At 49.6% G+C, this 12202-nt stretch overlaps 1 protein-coding gene across 2 annotated transcripts in view; it reads left to right on the plus strand.

Annotated features, from left to right (window-relative positions):
* The first annotated feature begins 795 nt into the window (after positions 1–795).
* Positions 796–12202, plus strand: part of CDH5 (cadherin 5) — a 37771-nt gene continuing 26364 nt past the window's right edge. The window contains exon 1 of one of the 2 annotated variants that reach the window (XM_059857747.1): positions 796–1018. The gene's annotated coding sequence lies outside the window, so the exon portion shown is untranslated. Of the gene's footprint in view, positions 1019–8837; positions 8940–12202 lie in introns of those variants that run through there. The other variant, XM_059857748.1, reaches the window with a different exon arrangement.

The following is a 12202-nucleotide window of genomic DNA, read 5'->3' on the forward strand; positions in this document are numbered from 1 at the left end:
GTAATGACAAATAGAGGCAAGAGCGTATTTAACTGTGGAATAATATTTAAAATTTAATTCAATAATTAAAACTATTAAAGTCATACTTAAGATACATTGAACATTTGCCTACATTTATTATAAGTGGTTCCAAAGAGTTTGTTTTGAGTAAGCCCTGCACTTCTCAGTTTTCTTCTGCGTTATTTAGTGAAAAAAATCCTCTTTCATTTATAGTGCACAATGCCAAGAGCTACACCCTTGTGCTCAGTTTAACACTGAAGCTTCCCCTCCTGAGTGCCCTGAGTGTCCTCCAGACTTAGAACTCACCATAATCAAGATGCTATGAACATTTTCTCCTTCTGGAAGGCCTGCCTACACTGCCTTGCTCCTCGGGTCTTCACTTTATCCGTGAAAAATACTGTGAAATTTCATCTTTACACCCAGCACTGGCAGAGCCTAGCAGGAGCCCAGTCTCATTAACAGCAGGGCTCTACCTTTTTGGTTTCCAGGTATAAAAATTCTTACAGGTAGGACACATCCAAACTGCTTTGAAAGTCCTGTTTGTGCAAAGCAGACACAGTCTCTGCTGATCAAGTGTCAGTCACGAAAAGTTCCTCTCAGGTATTTGCTTGCTGCTAAAACTCTCTCTAAAACCATTCCAAATAACAGAACAACTCTGGTGTTTCTCTCAGAGCCAGTTTCCTTCCATTCAGTTCCCTCATTAGAGTCAGCAACAAATGAGTAGATAGAGCAATAATAACAGTAAGTTTATCTTGTTTCCTCCACACCCTTTCTCCCTGGGTTACTAAGGCTTGGAACAATTACAGGATGCCGGGATGCAGGATGGGAAAGGCTGACTCCCAGCTGGAAAACCTTGGAGACTGGAGAGCTGAACACTCCCAGTATTGCTTCACAAAAAGAGAAGTGGATTTTTCTATTTGATCTTCATTTTTTGTATTCTGCTTAACATTTTGGGATTCTGTTGGGTTCCCTTTGCCTGATTTGGTACCAGACCGGAGCTCGGCCACCTCGGACTCGGGTAAGAGACAAATGTTATTTATTTCTGTCCTTCAGCCATCAAGTTCATCTCAAAGGGTTTTTTGCCTCCACCCAGATTATTTTCTAATGTCTTAAATAAGTTAAGAAATATCAGCAAATGGGCTATGAATTTTATACGTATCCACCAAATCCTTTGGGCCTTACAATGGTGGCACCCACACCAAGTTAAGTACAAACAGCAGAGCTGTTTATAATTGACACTGGAAGAGAAAAATCTCTGGCTTTTGTTGGGCTATACCACAATATTCCCAGATTATTTATTTTTAAAAAAGAGACATTTCATGGGGTTTTTTTTGAGTGTTGGTTTGTAATATTTAGACTGTGTTGTCAATGTTCATTCATAATGGAAAAATTGTGCTGCCAATTGCAGCTGCAAAGCCTTTAGGAAGGGATTTCCCTCCTGGAGTGGACAGGTGCAGCTCCAGAACTGTTTGCAGTGAGCAGAGGTGCACTGGGCTGGGATTTGATGCAAATGTTTTATTGAAGTAGGGTGGGTTTGGGGTCTGTCTGTAAGGTGGGTGGCTTTCCTGTGCCCAGGACCAAGAGGTGACAGCCACCATGTGCCCTGACCAGCTCTGGCAGATCTGTTTAAAACTGAGAGAGGAGTTTATACAAACCCAGGTCAGTGACTTGGTCTCCTAATCCACAAGTTTAAAGTATCCCAGGTACTTTAACACCCTAAATCTGGAGTGCCAGGTTTTACAGACCCTGTTCTAGAAGACCAGCAATTCTTATTGCAGAGGTTCCTTGATCTCAGTGGTTCAAAAAGACCCATCTTTTTTTCTGATGGGTTATTTTATGAGCAGTGGCTTGACACAAAAAGTTGTTTGAAAAGACTTTTATCTTATCCTAGAGCAGGTGTAGCAGGTCCCTGAACTAACAAGCTCGCTGTGCAGCTTGCAGAGACAAAGCATTTATGCATAAGAGATGAAGTGATAGAGGTTTTTCTGTAAGAAATCCATTCTGCAGTAGTGGGACTGTCAGTGTGCACAGCACCTCACTGTGCTGGCTGTCACACTGTAATAAAGATAAAAGAAGGAAAGAAATGCAAGGGGAAAATGATATGGGAGAAGATGAATTTCTGTGAGAAAATCTCTTCCATTCTTAGCTCCCAAAAACATTCCAAGTTGGCTGTTTCTGCAGTTAACAAAGGGAGAGGTAATCAATGTGTCCCTGCCTCCTGTGAATATAAATCATTAGATCAGCATTTGTAAAAGCACACAGTGTTATAGATGTTCAGGCAGGAAAATATATTAGACAAAAGCAAGGATGCTCCAATGATTTACAAAAGCTTCTCATCTTAGGTTAATTTGTGCCTGGTAACAACAACCCATATACCAGAAACAAATCACAGAAATGCTGACTTGAAATTTATCTCTGGTATCTCCAGGAGGTGCTTTTTATCCTTAAATAAAGGGTGACCCACAAGAGAAAAGGACACAGGATGCATTTAGCATAGGAAAGCCTTAGAATAGTACAGTATGCCAAGGAGAAGAATGGGAATTTACGAGTAATAAAACAAATTAATTTGAAAGCAAAGGATAAACTCAATTAAAAAATCATTCCTGCTTCTCCCACAAAGCCACAAACCTGGGTTATTTTTCAGACTGCTACAGCTGCACTGCAATGCAACAGGAAGCATTTTCCAAAGCTTTGCTCTTGAACAGAAGACCATAAAACTGTTCTTTAAACATTCTTAAAACAAATGTTAACGCTGAAATTGAGTCCCTGAGCAATACGCAGCTCACAAGATGTGGGGCACACAGGCAGGACAGAGTTAACAGCTCTGCTGCCAGCTTTGCCTCACATCCTGCCTCTGCTGAGGGAAACTGCTCTGAAAACAGGATACAGGTAAAAATCACAGGGCATGGCTCAGAAACCGCTCTGATTTACAGCACTTATGGAACAAAGGACTTCACTGTCCCTCCATAAATCAATGAATTCAACTAATATTTCAAATTCAAAATAGAAAAAAATTCATAAAACTCTATTTCATGTGTGGGTATCTGCAGGAAGTCCCTGGGCATGCTGTCGGGGTGGTGACCTTCCCGAGAGCGATCCCTTTCTGGTCTGGGTGACCAGCTCCCCCAGCCCACCTTGCACTCAGACCCAGATGTTGTAACGCGCGCAACCAGGAGCTGAAGGAGGGCTCTGGACACGGAGTTGATCCAACAGGGTTCATTGAGGGTAGGTCTAGAGGGTCCAGGTTGGTTGAGGGTGAGGAGAGGGACAGGGACAGGCAGGAACACAACCACTGCTGAAAGGGATCAGCGGCAGAGCCCAGAACAAGAAAGGGGCCAGGGTTTATAACCAGAGGAAGCTAGGAGGGGTCAGGGTACAAACTATCCAATGGGGAAAGGTGTCAGGGGAGGAATTGAGGTGGGGTACACCAATGAGGGAGTGGGAGGGTGGTTTTTCAAGGAGAGCCAACAGGGACAGAAAACATAGAACCTTCTGAAACAGGGGAATGAACCACAGTCAACTGACATCAGAGCATCTGCATAGCCAAAGAGGGACTCATGGGAAGTTGTGCCAGCTTCCCCCTCTGTCTCAGATGGCAGTATCTTCCCATGGCATTTCTGCCCTGTCTTCCCTGTGGCTCCCTCCCACATCTCCCCCTTTTTTATTTATTAAAACACCTCACCTACAGCCTCTGGAGAGCCCTTTCTAGAGCTACATCTATCACGACAATGGCAATGATGATAAAAGTCCAGGCAAGGCCTCTCAAAATGGAGGCAGCCCACTGGGGAACCCCCCAGTGCCCAGAGATCTTGTCAACCCAGTCATTCATCTTCTTTTCCGTTTGAATGTCATTCACCTGGTCCTGGAGTTTTTTGATGTTAGCTTGGATGGAGGTGCTGTGCAAGGATGGGTTGAAGCAGCAAAGTCCTTTGAAGACTTCACATCCATGGCCCTGGGCAAGCAAGTAGTCAGCTGCTGCTCAGTTCTGCAGCGTGGTGTGCCTGGTGATCTCCTCATCTGCCAGTAGGTTGGACAGTGCAGCAGACATGGCGTTGGCCTGCTTACTGAGCCAGCACCCCAGGTGAGAAACCTCACCCAGGGCCTTGGCAGCAGCAACCCAGGGTAGGAAAATGGATACTGCGACCCTCTTGGTTTTTCCCCAGTTGTAAATTAGGCTATCCCAATTTGGATCAAATTCTTCGAAAGTTCTTTTTTGGTGAGCCAATTTGGTATTGTGTCTCCAATCATGTAATAGAGTGATATTTGGGGTGAGGGTAGTCAGCTGGCCAAGGCTGCAGGGACCCCCTTTTATGTTGGAGGGGATTCCTGCCCACACCCTGTCACCACAGATAAGAAACACCCCAGGTGGGAGCATCCTGGGGTGAGGAGTGGACTCGGAGGGTATTGTGCTGGTGTAATTGCAGCATTTTGCTACATTATATCATTTGTCGTTTGGTGAGACATCCTTGGGGGTGCTATTTTGAGATCTCCTTGTATCTTGCCAATCAGGTCTCTCCTTGTACTTGAAATTGATACAATAACTCACCTTGGTGGAGGCCAGTAGATCTAATTCCTAGGGCTCCTGTGGTGCGTGTGGGAGAGCCCCCGTCCATTCATCCCAGGTGTCCACGGGATTGGGTTTCTTACCTACGGGTGGGTAGTCATTCGGTGGTACGAGGGATCCCCACCAGACACCTCAAGAGCGGGTTGTCCACGCTTCCCCTGGGCGTGCAGAAGTTGTCTTGATGCAAGGACCTTGCTAGGGTGACCCAGACATTTTGTTTTGGTTTGGGGACGATCCAACCAGTGGTCACTTGGATGATCACGAGGGCGCTGATGAAGACAACAGTGATGGCAACACTTGCTCTGTTGAGGGGTGTTCTCCAGGTTGTTGTGGAGGAGATCATATTTTCCACTCTCTCCCTGGGTACTTTTCCTATAAGGTAGGAAAACACACCTGTTTGTTCATCTTAACATTCCTTCCCCTGTTCATGCTTTTTCTAGCATTCTCCTATAACTCTCTAAACCTCCCCCTTCTTTTTCACTGGGGAAAGAGGGCAAGTGGAGGAGAAATGAAAGGATCAGGGGAGGAAGGGGGGGTCAGTGGTAGCAGTAAGGTGACAAGGGTAAGGGTATGTCTGAGTCAAAGACGGCTGTGAGGGCTGTCTGCGGGACGTATCTGTGCGTTATCAGCGTCTGTGCGATGATGTTTGGATAAGACCATTTCTTTTTCCTCCTCCTCCATGAGAAGGTGCTTCTGGGGGCGCGGTGTGCAATGGAGTTAACTTGGGGTAATCGGGAGAGTTGTCTTCTTGCACACAGTCAAGGTAGGACTACGAATTTCCCTGGAAACCATCTGGGTCCAGTGCCTGTAGAAACACAAGCAAATCCTCTCCCCCACGTGATGAGAGGGTATGGACCTTCAATAACTTTAGATTCAGGGTCTTGGATGAGCACCAGAGGTTTCTCCTTGAGAAGTGCATGTGTAGTGTTGTGAAAGTGCCTAAGGATTGGAGGATTGGGCTCCTTCTGGGAGCAGTTTATAAAATTTAGTACATAAAGTGCTTTGCACAATTTCTCTTGAGGAGAGGTGGTGATAGCAGCATCATGTTGTTGTTCTAACAACTTCTTGATCTCCTTGTGTGCTCTTTCTACAATCGATTGCCCTGTCGGGATGTGGGGGATGCCGGTGATATGGGCAATCCCCCGCTGCTGTGTGAATTCTCTAAAGTGTTTTGACACAAAGGCAGGACCATTATCTGTTTTTATGTTTTTGGGGACTCCTAGGTTTGCAAAGGTCACATAAAAATGTTTGATAATGTCTTTCGCTTTTTCACCTGTGTGCGTTGATGCAAACACCGCCCCTGAGAAAGTGTCCACGGACACATGTACATATTTCAGCCCCCCGAATGGAGGGTGGTGTGTTATATCTGTCTGCCAGGGCTCCAGGGCACCCCAGCCCCGTGGGTTAATGCCTTCTGGCATGGATGGCAGTGAGAAAGACTGGCAGTTGGGGCATGGCGCTATAATTGCTCTGGCTTGTTCTGTAGCGATTTTGAATTACCGCCGCAAAGCGTGGGCATTCTGGTGATAAAAACAGTGGCTCAGTCGAGCCTGTTGAAAAATGTCCAGTATGGTGTGGGAAGAAGGATCTGCAGGTACTGGCATGGCTAGGAGATCAGCTCTCTGGTTGCCCTCTGTGTGTGACCTGACGTGCATGATGTGGTACGGTTGCTCTCGGTGGCAGAGTAGCCAAATGAGTTCAGAGAGCCAGGTGAATAATTTTTTGTTTTGGACTTCTTTGAGCAGGGCATGCTCTGCCCGCTCAGCTATCCTGGCTACGTAGGCCGAATCCGTGACCAAATTCAAAGGTTGCTTGTTGCCTCCTGCTTGAGGCGTGGCATCCTGGGTCGGGAACGGCACGGCAGCAACCCCTTTGCTACTCGGTCCAGTTACTCACGTTCACCAATATGGTCGACAGTAAAAGGCGAATTGCTCCTTGTCCTTGTCATGTAGGGGGATGGAGAAGAAACAGTCCTTGATATCGAGTACCGCACAGGGTTGTCCTCTTGGTATCACTGAATTCATGGACAGCGAAGTTTGTACAGGGCCCATTGGCTGAATTTTCTTGTTCACTTCTCGTAGGTCATGCAGGAAACGGAAGCCTTCACCAGACCGCTTAGGTATGACAAAGATTGGGGTGTTCCACAGACTCGTGGAGGGTTCAATGTGGTTTTTCTGCAGCTCCTGAGTAATTAATTCAAGAAGAACAGTCATTCGAGGCTTGGATAAGGGCCACTGCTCGACCCACACTGGGTCCAGTGATTTCCATGTCAATTTGATGGGTAGTTGTGGGTATACAGCAGTGGCCCTTAGAATAAATTTGTCATCCTGACATCCAGCAAGGTTAGGGCATCTCTCCCTAACAAAGGTGGACATTCCGACATAACGTACGGGGAAAGGGTGATGGTTCTCCCTGGTCCCCTCTCGGTGCAAAGCATTATCGCTATTAGTTGGGTGCTTTTTCTGGTCAGTCCACCGACCCTGCCCACCATGGGAGCTTCTTCTAACTCCCACTGTGGAGGCCAGTGTACGTATGGGATGACGGTGATGTCCGATCCTGTGTCGACCCAGAAAGGAAGGCAGATAGCAGAGCCTTCAGGGTTGTTGCAGTGACGGCAGATTGCGCACACTATCAGTGGGTGTCTGCCTACCTTCACGGCGAACACCACCCATGGGTCTCGCTCCCATGCCTTCATGGCCAGGGCCACCCAGGGGCCTCCTCCCCAAGGAGCTGTTTCTGGTATTCCCGGGGCATGGATGGTTTTGGCTGGGCCGTTGGCTGAGCTGTGAAGCTGACTGCAGGAGGGGGCAGTGGGTGCGGGAGTTCTGTGCTCTATTGGCAGTTGGCACAGCTGGGCTGCTTCATGTTCCGGGTGGGAGGGGGCTGTGTGCGGCCCAGGTGCCCCCTCCCCCTTCCATTTCCCAGATGCTTGCAATCTCTAGCAATGTGCCCCCTCTTTCCACGTGCCCAGCATGGCCCCTTAGACTTCACCTGACGTGAGGGAATGGCTGTTGGTGGGTGTCCCGACTGAGGGCAGTTCACCACAATGTGACCTGCCTGGCCACACCTGAGGCGTGCCATCACGCTAGTTATCGCAGAGTGAACAGCTGCTTGAACTGGGGCTAAGTGCTCCTCCTTTACAACGTGCCCGATCATATCCACAATAGTAGAACCGGGTGGTAGCGACCATAGAATGTCCTTTGCAGCAGTGTTGCACTGCTGGCGCAAGCACTCCGCTAACACAGGGCCCTTTGCCTCCAATGGTAAAGCGGAGGAATCAATTGCTGCCTGGAGACGGTCCACAAACTGTGTAAAGCTCTCGCTCTCGCTCTGCCTTATTGTGGACTATGGCAATGGTCTGGCAATGACCTGAGACGCAGAGCGGACGGCCTCTCTGGCAGCTCGGGTTGTTGCCATAACCTCATGAGCCCGAAGGCCCTCAGCCTGTGCTTGGGGATTAATCACTGTCAGGTCTGTGCCCATCAAGTGCGGTAAGCTGGAGCCATGCAGTGGATGATCTGCTCCAGTCACCGAGGCCAATTGCCTTGTACAGTTATCCTCCCACTCTTGCTTGAACACAATCATTCCTGCCCCATCAAAAATTATTCGCACGTTTGTTTAATATCGAATGGGAGCATATCATCCCCTCCGAAAACGCTGTCGATAAGGGTGGAGACCATTGCCGAATTAATTCCTCTATCTGCAATAGCTTTAACGATTGCCTATATATCCTTTGGGTTTACGGGCATGTAAGTTCTTTGATTTCCACCCGGCCCCCCAACCCGGACAGGAAATGCAAGTTTGGCTGAAGGGGCCCACTCGGCACATGCGATTTTTATTCTCCTCCAGTCAGTAAGAGGAGCCTGGTCCTTCTCTAGCTTCCCCTTGACCCAGGCGGGGGAATGTGATGGCTACCCCCGTGTGCTTTCACTCCTTCTTCATCAGAGCCAGAATTAGAATCAGAATCGGAAGCAGAGTCAGCAGCATGAGCGGCAACAGACCATTTGTGGAGCCACTCGTCCCAGCTCGAGTCAGACTCAGGTCCGGAACTCGACTGGCTGGAGACTTCCAGGCTCTCGGACCTTCTCATTAGGCTTTGACCACCCCCCTCCTTCTTGGCATTGGGCCGCTCCCTCCCTCTAGGCTCCCCCTGCCTCCTGCTGGAGGAGGCTAGCATTTTGCAAGTCTTTAAATGCGATCTCTGAGCAGTCTCATTAACCCCTCTGTGCTTTTCCTTTCTCTCTTGTTCACGCGTGCCTGCGCTGTACTGCAGCCCCTCTCTGCTCCCGCCAAACGCACCCGTGCTCCCCTCCGAGGTTCGCCATCTTGCGGAGCGCAAGGCAGAGGCCCTGCCCAGGCCCTGTCAGGCCCTGAGGTAACAGGAGCACCCCATGTCCCTGAGCTAATGGCTGCGCTCTGTGCCCCTGAGCTAATGGCTGCACCCCGCGCCTCAGCGGTAACAGCCGCACCCCGCGTCCCGAGCTAATAGCTGCACCCCACGCCTCAGCAGTAATGGCTGCACTCCACGCCTCCTGTAACAGCCCTTCCCAAAACAACTGCTTTTCCTCCACTGCCGGTGCTCCCAGGCTCGGGAGCCGGGGAGAATGTTCCCGCAGCTGTAAATTCCCGCACTCAGCAACTTCATGACTATTCCCCGTCTGCGCGTCCCCCCCAATACCCAGCCGAGTCTCTGCCCACAGACCGCCCTGCACAGCCTCCCCCATTTCCCACTCTGGCTGAACCTTCTGCAGGGCCCGCATGATTTTTCCCCATCATTTTAGATTTTGCCCCGACCCTGAGGACATTGCTTCCTCGGCTAGGGCATGAGTACATTTGTCCCACACCTCCAGGCATAAAATATGTCCTGGCTGCCCAAGAACCCCTATTTGCAGGAGCCTCGTAACAATGAGGTTAAAATCTCCTGGCTCGCAGTCCACCCCCGACTGCCTAAGAACTTTAAAAATGACCTTGGCGCGAGACTCCATTTCCCCTACACTGATCATTGGGGGCGTCCCCCACCGCCAGAGTTGAACCCGCCGCCCCAGCCGCCGTTCACCCGCCCAGGCGTCCCCCGTCCCCCGGGCACCTCTCTTTCTTCCCGGGTTTCGGCACCACTTGTTGTTGAGGGTCCCCTCAGGCAGCTTGCCAGCTCCGTGTCCCTCACCGCATGCGCCGTAGTGGCCCAGGGCTGCCATGTCAGCGCCTCCACTACGCCCACAAGGTCACCGCGGCCGTACTCGCCCACCAGCTCCTTCTTGCCGCTGCCTTTCTGGATGACCGAGCGCAGCCACCCGTTGAGCACAATGTAGGTGCAGTCCGACATCCCTTTAACACTTTCCAGATAAATGCATTTCCCAACCTTTCCCCAAAAGGAAACAGAAAAGGCGTCTTCCCAAGTGATCGCAGGGGAAATGCTTAAACACAAACCTAATGAAAGCCTTGACCTCCCTTTCAGAAAAAGAAATGTCCCCCAACACTAGGATTGACTGAACTTGGAGGTAAATCTCCTTCTGGGCAAGGGGAAGGCGTCTCCCCATTGCCCCAACTGCTTTTCCCCCAACGACGTGAAATGAGAACTAAAACAAATGAGCCCTAGTGGGGTGCTCTCCCTTAGCACCAAGATTACTCACCAAACCATGAAGACTCAGGCAAAAGGAAAGGCACCTCTGGGGCTGGTCGGCTCCTGCTGGTCCTCCTGGTTTGCCGAAAGCTCCCCCCAGAGCCGCAGGCAGATCTTTGCAGGCGAAGTCCAGCAGGCTGCTGGCAGGCCAGGCAGAGCAGTCCTCACACAACGAAGGTGCAGCTCTCCCTGGAGCTGAGTCCGAACGGCGCTCGTTTCCAGGAGCAACAGCTCACAGAGCCGCTGCGCTGAGGAGCCGCTGTCAGGGAGCTGGACAATGGGAAAGCTGCCCAGGTCCCTGTTCGGGCGCCAGCTGCAGGAAGTCCCTGGGCAGCTGCGGTTGGGGTGGTGACCTTCCCGAGAGCGATCCCTTCCTGGTCCGGGTGACCAGCTCCCCCAGCCCACCTTGCACTCAGACCCGGATCTTGTAATGAGTGTGCAACCAGGAGCTGAAGAAGGGCTCTGGACACAGAGTTGATCCAACAGGGTTTATTGAGGGTAGGTCTAGAGGGTCCAGGTTGGTTGAGGGTGAGGAGAGGGACAGGGACAGGCAGGAACACCACCGCTGCTGAAAGGGATCAGCGGCAGAGCCCAGAACAAGAAAGGGGTCAGGAAAGGTAGGAGGGGTCAGGGTACAAACTATCCAATGGGGAAGGGAGTCTGCGGAGGAATTGAGGTGGGGTGACATGGGGTACACCAATGAGGGAGTGGAACGAGTGTGGTTTTTCAAGGAGAGTCAATGGGGATAAAAAACAGAGAACCTTCTGAAACAGGGGAATGTGTAGTATTGTCCACAAGGGTCCCAGGATGAGGGAAGAGACGAGAAAGTTGACTCCATGTATCAGAAGGCTTGATTTATTATTTTATGATATATAATATATTAAAACTATACTAAAAGAATAGAAGAAAGGATTTCATCAGAAGGCTAAGCTAAGAATAGAAAAGGCATCAATAACAAAGGTTTGTCTCTGACCGAGACAGTCTGGGCAGGTGAACTGTGATTGACCGTTAATTAGAAACAACCAGATGAGACCAATCACAGATTCCCCATGGTGCATTCCACAGCAGCAGATAAGAATTGTTTACAGTTTGTTCCTGAGGCCTTTCAGCTTCTCAGGAGGGAAAAATCCTAAGGAAAGGATTTTTCATAAAACATGTCGGTGACAGGAATGAACCACAGTCCAGTTGATTGACATCAGAGCATCTGCATAGGCAAACAGGGAATCATGGGAAGTTGTGCCAGCTTCCCTCTCTGTCTCAGATGGCAGTATCTTCCCATGGCATTTCTGCCCTCTCTTCCCTATGGCTCCCTCCCACAGGTATGTGTCTACAGAACTACAGGCCTAAATCGGGCCAGATAATACTTTTTGTTTTTTAAAGGAGCAGAGGTTCACATAATCAAGATAACTGATTATTTCTGGCACCTGAGCTTTCTGTAAGGAATCTTCATTGTATTTCCATCATAGTTGCAGGTTTTGCTCAGATTCCACAAGTTTAATTCAGAGGTTCCAATGTTAGTGCCAAGAAGAAAATAGGAGGTTCCCTTTGTGAGAAATTTCTTGGGTATGAAATTACTTTGGTGTCTTTTTTTTTTTTTTTAACAAATGGGTTTCCCTTGTTATCCTTGTGACTTGACAACCTGAAAACCCCTCAGAGCACTGGTGTGAGTGGTTTCCCTTCCTCCCCTGAGCACAGCAGACAGGGATTATTGGTGTGACTGGAGATTTGCTGGCACAGAGAGGTGCCCAGCTCACACTCCCCAGAGCAGCTCCTGCACAGCCTTAGGAGCTGCTGGAGAGCAGAGCTTGGTGAGCAGAGCTGGACACTTTTGAGCCATGATAAAAGGGTTTTTTGTGTGCTTCCCCTCAGGTCTGTGCTCTGCCAAGGGCCATGCAGGTGTAGCAAACACAGAAAACAAACACTGGTCCCCCTGCCATGGCCAGTAGCCACAAGCTCCTGCTGCTGAGGAGTTTCCAGGGATCCTGCTCCAGTCCCTGCAAACCCAGGGGTCCCACCAA

Source organism: Haemorhous mexicanus, chromosome 12 (genome assembly GCF_027477595.1).
Source record: "Haemorhous mexicanus isolate bHaeMex1 chromosome 12, bHaeMex1.pri, whole genome shotgun sequence".
Classification (NCBI taxonomy): Eukaryota; Metazoa; Chordata; class Aves; order Passeriformes; family Fringillidae; genus Haemorhous; species Haemorhous mexicanus.